Raw genomic sequence first — 8,432 nt, forward strand, 5'->3', positions numbered from 1 at the left:
AAGAAGGTGAAGGGGAAGAGAAAGAGAAAGAATGAAGAGAGAGAGAGAGTTGAGGATTGACTGACAGTTAACTCTCATTCATCTTTAGGATTGACTTATTAATTACCTTGACTCTCTTTTATCCCTAAAAATAAGGGAAGGGTAGACTTTGATCCAAAAAAATAGACAGAAGATATACTTTTTTTATTAATGGTCTTTACACGAAAAAGAGGGAAATCTGGGAAAATGGACTCTTTTAGCCCAAAATTAGGGGAAAATGGCCCGAAATACCTCTTTTACTGGGATTTGATCCCAAAAAATAGGGAGGATAGGATTTGATCCCTAAAAATACGGGGGGATAGAATTTCTTTGATTTCAGCTCCAGCTATTAGGGGAAAACCTCTTTTAATGTTTTACCCCTATGCTGGATACAAAATATTTGATTGAAGCTCCCGCTATTAGTGAAAATGGTCTTACGAACTTTTACAGTTATATGTGGATAGAATTAATTAATTCATGGTCTTTACTGGTTCCGGAATAAGGAGTTGAGGATTTACTGACAGTTCACTCTCATTCATAAGGAGTGTTTACAGGAGAATGAATCTTTAGTCTCCCTTCTAACAAAGACTGTAAACGCTGGCTCACCAGCTTACCTAGTTCAACCCTCGGTAAATGACAGAATAATAAATAGAGAGAGGTTTACATCACAATCACTTATTTATAATAACTAATAACAGATGGTAATAAGGATAAGGGGTTAGGATCATTAATCTTTCTACCTTCTGGAACTCTAAACTCCTTCAATCAGATTCGTTCAGTTTGTTCCGTCTCTCTCTCATTAATGTTGAGTGTTTACATTACAGTCTTTGAATCAATAATATAATAGCAATAGGTCCACCAGGTTACGGTTCAGGTTCAGGAATCGGTCTCAGGCGGGAAGGAGAAAGAGACTAAAAAATAAAAGAGTGTTTGAGGAGTTAGTTTACCGAGCGAAGTAGTTCTGTTGAATTCATACTGACTTCCTTGAGTCCTTACTTAATTCATATCATAAGGAGAAGAAAGAACGAGAAAAAGAATCCAGAGGGGTGAAACAGCGAGACCAAAGGGAGAGGAGTGAAAGCAAGCAAGAAAGCCAGTTCCGTAAACTCTGACGAATAAGCAGTATTGACTTTCTCTTTGTTTGGCTTTTACTGAGTCTTTGAAGGAATAAATAGGAAAAGGAGTTTAATCGAGAGTTGAGGATTGACTTCCTTGTTTACCTCCTCCGGTCAGGTCATAGAGGTTGATGAGCAAGTAGAGTAGCTCGACTGTCAAGCTGCTAACTCCTTCCTTCATTTATTCAAAGACTGTAAACTCTCATTCATCTTTCGTCTTGACTTCCTATCCTAATTACCTCGTGCAAGAAAAGAGCTACCTACTTCTTTACCGAGTTCAAGAAGGTTCCGGGGAATGAGCGAAGACGAGGTTCAGGTTCCGGGGCTGGCTGATCTTTCTTTCCTTCCTCTTCAGTCTCTTTCTTTCTCATTACCTCTTCAATGGCCTAAAAAATAGGGAGAGGTGATTGAGCTTGACCTTCTTTTACAGTCGAGTCAAAGAGTGAAATCAGGCAGAGGGGCGCAGCAACGAGACCGTTAGCTTGACCTATTTACCCCTCATTCAATCAGAAATAGGAAAAGGAGTTCAACAGCGAGACCAAGAGGGAGAGGCAATGGAATTGTGAGACCAAGAGGTCAAATGAGTTCATGCAGGAGAACGAACCAAGTACTGAAAGGAGAAGAGGGGAGAAGCCGCTCGACGAGAAGAGGAGAGGGGCGAAGCAAGCAACTTGACCTTGTGAATAACTAAATAGGGAATATCGTCGTTCGTTCAGTAGTTCAGTCTGATTAATGTTTCGTCTTGCTTCCTCTTCGTTCAGTCTCATAGCTTTACCGAGTGAGTGAAAGAAGAATCGGCCTGGGTTTCGCTTTAGTCTCAGTCATCTCCTTGATTTACTCGACTGGAAAGCTCAGGGAATACTGTAGAGAGAGGTTCAGGCAATGGAATTGTGAGCCCGAGGTGTAGAGGCGAATAAGCTCAGCGTAGAAACCTTCCGGGAAAAGGCAATGGAGTTGTGAGACCGATAGGGTCAGGAAGTAGCTCTTTTCGATTGAGTCTGATTTTACAGTGAAGGGAGAGGTTCAGAGTGTTTGACAGGCTAAGACAGAGAGGAGGTAACCAACCAGCTTTTGTTGAAGGAGCTCAGACGAAGACACACAATCACCTTGTTTACAGTTCAACAAGAAGAAATAGTAGGCGAAATCAGGGTCAGAAGTAATAGTCCTGTTCTCTCTCATTCATAAGGGAAGGGGTATTTATCTTTGTTTACAGTTACAGAAGAAATAGGAATGAATAGGAGAAAGAAGTAATAGTCCTGTTCTCTCTCATTCATCTTTCGTTCGTTCAGTCTTTGACAAGGGAGAGTCCATTCATTAGCGACTTCTTTACCTCGTTCAATCAGTCTCATTCATAAGGAGAAAGAAAGAAGAATATGCTTTACCTCCTCTAATAGTTCCACCCGAGTAAAAGGGAGAAAGAGAAGTTCAAGAAGGGTCCGACGAAGGGAATGGAATTGTGAGACCAAGAGGGCGAAGGAGCTCTGCGGCTTTACACCTCAATAAATAAGGTTATTAAGTCATATCGGTGCAGGAGTAAAGGTTCGGGATTGAATATGAATAGATTCTTGAACAGTAAAGGATCCTGATTCGTTTCGTCTTCACTCTGATTAATTTTAGTCTTTCAATTCTCTTATCTTTTCTTTACTCAGCAGCCAGCTAATGAATTGACACTCGCCAGTCAAGTAAAATACAATCCACCAAAGAATGGGATCTCTGTACAGCATCGTTGTGGTAAAGGTCATAATGCCAGTAATTACCGCAGGGCATATAGGGGGAGGGAGGTCATAAGCGTCTATACCGTCAAATCTATTTTCGAGGGAATGAAAGATCTATGGTCGAATCGTAACCATAGAATAGGACCCTAATCGAAATGCCTACATTTGTCTCATAGACTATGGGGTGAGAAAAGATCTATTTTACCAGAGGGGCTGGCTGTCTGGGCTCTAATTGGAGATACCATTGTTTCTGGTCCAGAAGTTCCTATCAAAATGGGAAATGGCCTACCTTTGAGTGCGGTTTGAACTATTGATTTCCATAATTGTAAGTAACCCATTAGGTTTAGGACGAAACGAGCACTGATCCAATTTGAGTACCTCCACAGGATATACCTCAACAGAAAAGGTAAGAGTAACGGGAGCAAGTGATTGAGTTCAGTCGTTCCTCATATCAAATGACTACTCTAGAGATATAGTAATATGGATCAGACTAAATTGTTTCAAGCACCGACAGAACCAGAAGGGTCCCTTGTTTCAAAGAGAGGAGGCCGGGTTATTAACTAACATTTCTTTCATTTGCTGGTCAGAGTTGAAAGCTAAGCAGTGGTAATTCTAAGAAGGAGGATTCCCGAGAGTCAAAATAGAGATGTCCCCTTACCCTATGTGGCAGTATCGACGTAATTTCATAGAGTCCTTCCGGCTTCATGCTAGATGAAGGAGATAAGCCAGATGAAGGAACGGGAAGACCTAGGCTGTAGAAGATCATAAGATCAGTGATTCGGCGGAGCGGATTTGGTTGGTTGGATTCCTTCCTATATATCGACTCATGCGGTACTTCATTCATTGGCTGGCCGTTATATATAAGATCCATCCATATGTATAGATATCATCAGCTACATCCAGAAAGGCGTATGCTTTGGAAGAAGCTTGTACAGTTTGGGAAGGGGTGGTTTGAAAGAAGAATCTACTTCAACCGATATGCCCTTAGCCACGGCCATACATAACATAGAAATCACACTTGGGAAAGAGAGGGGGGCTAGACAATTAGCTAGATAGAGTAGCGGGTGCTGTAGCGAAACGGATTGCAAAAGAGGGGAAATCGGCCACATTCAAATTACACCTCTTCTGGGGAGGTACGTTTGATATCCGAAAATGGCTGGCTAAAAGATATTCAATCCTGACTTCTGTCTCCGCTCTAGTTTTCTCATTCTTCTTTCTCGGATTGACAAAAGATGCAAATGACTTAACTCTGGCTAAATTAGGAATCTAATCCAGGATGAGAGGCAGCGGGAATTGAATCAAAAGGAAAAGGTGAACGGGAAGGGGAAGGCCCGAAGACACTTTACCGAGTGGGACAGGTGAAGGAGTGAAATCCAATCTTGCTTGAGTCTTTGTTTACAGTTCCTTCATCAATAGGTGAAAGAAGGGAACAAGGAGTGTCGGAGACAGAATGGTTGAGTCTTTCAACAAAGCAGCTAATTCATTCATGAACAGTAAAGGAAGGAGAGAGGAGAGAATCTTGAGTTGAGTCTGAACTCTCATGAATAAGGAATCGATAGTCTTACCTCGGTCAATCAGTCAAAGGTGTAGGTCAGGCAGAGAATACGGGTTCCGGTTCAGTAGTTCAGGTAATCTCGGGGAAGAAGAAAGAAGAAAAAGAAGAAATAGGGTCAGAGAAAGAGTTTACAAGCAAGAGAGTCAATTCCATCCTCAGCAGCTTTACCCAGTTCCATCAGTCCCCAAACAAAGGAGGAGGTGACGGAGAAAGAACCAAACAAACACACATTTACCGAGCGAAGGAAAGAGGAAAGGCTCCGTCAGACAGACAGGAGAAAGAATCCATAGAACAGAACGAAACGAGAAGATAGAGAGAAGGGTCCGGTTCAGTCTCATTCATCGATCTTCAGTCTTTACAGTCCAGTAAATGAATTAGCAGGTTTATCACCTTGTCTTTGAAGGAATAAATAGGGAAGGGAAGGGACATCAGGTTCGGGGGCGAAGAAAGACAGACACTTTACCTCGTTCAATCAGGAAAAGGTTCAGTAGTGATTGAGTTTCAATGGGGAAAAGGTTTAAGGGTTCTTTCGGCTTTACCTTGGTTACTGTGAAAGAAGGATTGAAGGAGAGAAGCTAAGCTGCTTTACCAATAAATAGGTTCAGGGAGAGGAAAAGAGTTCAAGAAGGATTGAATATGCTTTCCCTTACTGTTCAAGAATAACTCACCATAACATCAGGTAATATCGGGGCAATGGAATTGTGAGACAGAGGTTACCCCCTGAAATCCGAGAAGGGAAGGGCATATCAGGGAAGGAGCAGATCCAGAAGAGCCGATAGGTGAATGAGTCTGATCATCCAGTCCAGCCTATTTACCTTATGAATGAAGGGACAGTAAATTCATTAGCGGCTTTACAGTGAATAAATAGTTCAAAACCCGAGGGAAAGAAGGAAAGAAAAGGTTCTAGAGTAAGTAGCGAGAGGTGAACAAGAACCAAACAAACACCTATTCTATTCGAATTACCTCGAAAATACCCCTAAAACATAGGGAGGGGATAGCATTTATTCATTTATGGTCCTAACACGAAAAAGAGTGAAAGCAAGCAAGAAAGGAGAAAGATCAGTTCCATTAGGTCTAGGTGAAAGAAGAGGTTCAAGAAGGTGCTTTACCTCGTTCTCGAATAGTGAGTGAAAGAATAACTCACAAGAAAGAACAGAAGGGACAGGATTTCATATGCTCTCATGAATAAGGAGAAAGATCAGAGAAAGAATGAATAAGGAGTGTTTACAGTTAAAGAAAAACTCAAGAAGGAAAAGGTGAAGGAGAAAGATCAGAGACCGAAGGAAAAGGAATTGTTCAACCGACAGGTTCATGAGTTTACCTCGAACAAGAACTGACGGGAATGGAGGTTCAGGTTAAGGTGAATGAGCTGATTGATCTTTCTTTCATTTGTTTGTTGAGTCTTTCAAGCTGAATCAAATTCAATCAAAGAGCTACTTCATATGCTTTACCGAAAGAATAGTGAAGCAAGCAGGTAAGCGAAGCCGAGGTTCAGGTTGATTCTTCTTCTTTTCTTACTGTTTCTAGTTCAGGAAATCTTTCTTCTTCTTCTTGGAGTCCAGCTTACCTAGTTCAACCCGAGTGAAAGAGTGAAATCAGGGACAGGTGTAGGAGTGAAGGAAGTAGCTCAGGGCGGCATATATAGAGTATAAGGAGCTCAGCGAATCATTCGCAGCTCTTTCTTCTCTTCGTTTACTGTTCCGGAAGGGAAGGCAATGCAAAGGAAATGGAATTGCGAGATGAGAAGAGGCGCGGCTCGACTGTAAAGGAGAGGATCGGGGAAGGGTCGAAGACGCTCGACGAGAAAAGGGAGGAGAGGGTTTCTCTTGCTTTCGGCTTGACTGACTTCCTGTTCCGGATTGAACTGTAAGGGATAGGTTCCGGAGAAAGAAGAAATAGGTAGGTTACGGAGAAAGAAGAAATAGGAGAGAAGTTCGTTCATTCGCTTCTCTTTCTTGCTTGAATTAGTTTCGTCTTGACTTTCATTTTCTTCTCCCTATATTCTTTCCTTCCTTCATTTATTCTTGAATTGTAATGTAAAGGCTATTAGTGGGATAGGTTCCGGAGTTCTTTCTCTTTTTTCTTATTCTTTGATAAAGGTAAAGTCGAATTAATCTTGTCTTGCTTCAGTCTTTGTTTACAGTTCAATCAGGGACAAGTGAAGGAGCCAACTCGACCATAAATAATACGTTCAGGAGTGAGACCTACAGTCGAGTAAATGAAGACGCGGCTTTCCCTTGTTTACTGTTCAAGAATAACTCACAAGAAGAAGAATTAAGGATCTTGATCAGAGTCAAATAGTTCAACCCTTGGTTACAGGCAGGAGAGTCAAAGAGTGAAAGACAAGAAAGGATCAAGATCAGTGAAATCAGGGACAAGTGATTGAGTTCTGTTCGTAACGTAAACTCTCATGAATAAGGAGTCGTTACAGTTCGTTCAATCAAAGAGCTACTTCACCTATTTGTTCAAGAAGCTCGAGACAAATACAATACATTCTGACTGACTCTCATCTTCTTCTCATCCAGCCTATTTACCGAGTTCAATAATCATCCTCCTCTTTATCTCGTTTAATCAGTCAAAGGTTCAAGATCATTCTTGAAAACCTCTTTGATCCTCGGGTTAAGATCTTCGTTTTCACAAGGTCATCCCTATACACAAGGTCATCCCTATACACTTGGTACCAATCTTCTAACCCCTCGAGACTTTCTAAGACTGAACTTTGGTTTCCCCTATTCCGGACTAAGGCAATTTCCTGAAATTGATCCATATTAGATTGCCTACATATGCAAGGTTCTTCATCTTTCTTCATCCCGTAAGCACACGCAGTTCCACACCCACCCTTTGTCTAATTTCACATCCCTCGTTCTCCCCTCCCGCTCCGGTAATCCTGCCCTCATCTTTTTCGTGGCCGTATGCTTTGAGGCATCTTTTGCTATGAGTCCTGCATGAAAAGGGTCTCCACTCTCCTCGGGGGATTCCTTGACTACCATAATAGCGAGACTGTAAAGAAAGGACAGTAAAATAGCGAGACCGAGTGAAGCTACTGAAACTGAATATGCTTTACCGAATGAAAGAGTGAAATCTGGTTCAGGTGAATGAGCAAATCTTTCGTCTTTCTTCGTTTACTGTTCAAGAAAAGAGAACGAATGAATAGAATATGCTTTTGACCTTCTTTACTGTTAAAGAATATAGGTTAATGGGAAGGAGAAAGAATCAATCAATAGGGAGAGGAGCGAAGCAGCTTTACCGACAGATGATTGAGCTTGACCTTCTTCTTGACTTACAGTAAACTCTCATTCATCCTTTGTCTTTGATTGAATGAACGAGTAGGTGTTTGTTGTTTGGTCAGGGAATATCGTATAAGGTGTAGGTTCCGGTTCAGGTTCTTCTTGACGCTTTACCGAGGGAAATCCGTCTGTCTCATTAATAAGGAAAGGAGTCTCCCTGATAGTTGCTTTCGGCTTTCAAAGCGGCTAAACTAACTAACTAACTCATTCATTTATTCAAAGACTGTAAACTCTCTTTCCTCTTTAGGCTTTCCAGAGTTTAAGACAGAGTGAAAGAAGTAATAAATAGGGAGTGAACGATCATTCATTGAATATGCTTTCTTTACAGTCGTCTAGTAGTATATATAAGAACAAGAACAGATGGTAATAGATAGGAGGGGCAATGGAATTGCTTTACCGAGTGAGTGTTTGAATCTATAGGTGTAGGTGAATGAGCTTTACCTTCTTCCTTCTCATCCTTCCTATTTATCTCGGTTACTCTTCGGTCATATAGGTTCGTGAGTAAGTAGAGTAGAGTAGCTCGACTGTCAAGCTGCTAACTCCTTCCTTCCAACCCAGCAAGCAAGAAAGCAAGCAAGGATCAGAGAAAGAATGAATCGTTAGTCTTTCCTTCCTCATTACCTTGTTCAATTAGAGAGAGAGAGTCAAGTCAATTCATTAGTTTACCTCTTTGAGTGTCAACCACTGACCATACTCTTTTTCTTATTGAATAGGGATAGGTTACGAGAAGCTCGACGAGACT

Source organism: Cucurbita pepo, chromosome 15 (genome assembly GCF_057944985.1).
Source record: "Cucurbita pepo subsp. pepo isolate OVF chromosome 15, ASM5794498v1, whole genome shotgun sequence".
Taxonomy (NCBI): domain Eukaryota; kingdom Viridiplantae; phylum Streptophyta; class Magnoliopsida; order Cucurbitales; family Cucurbitaceae; genus Cucurbita; species Cucurbita pepo.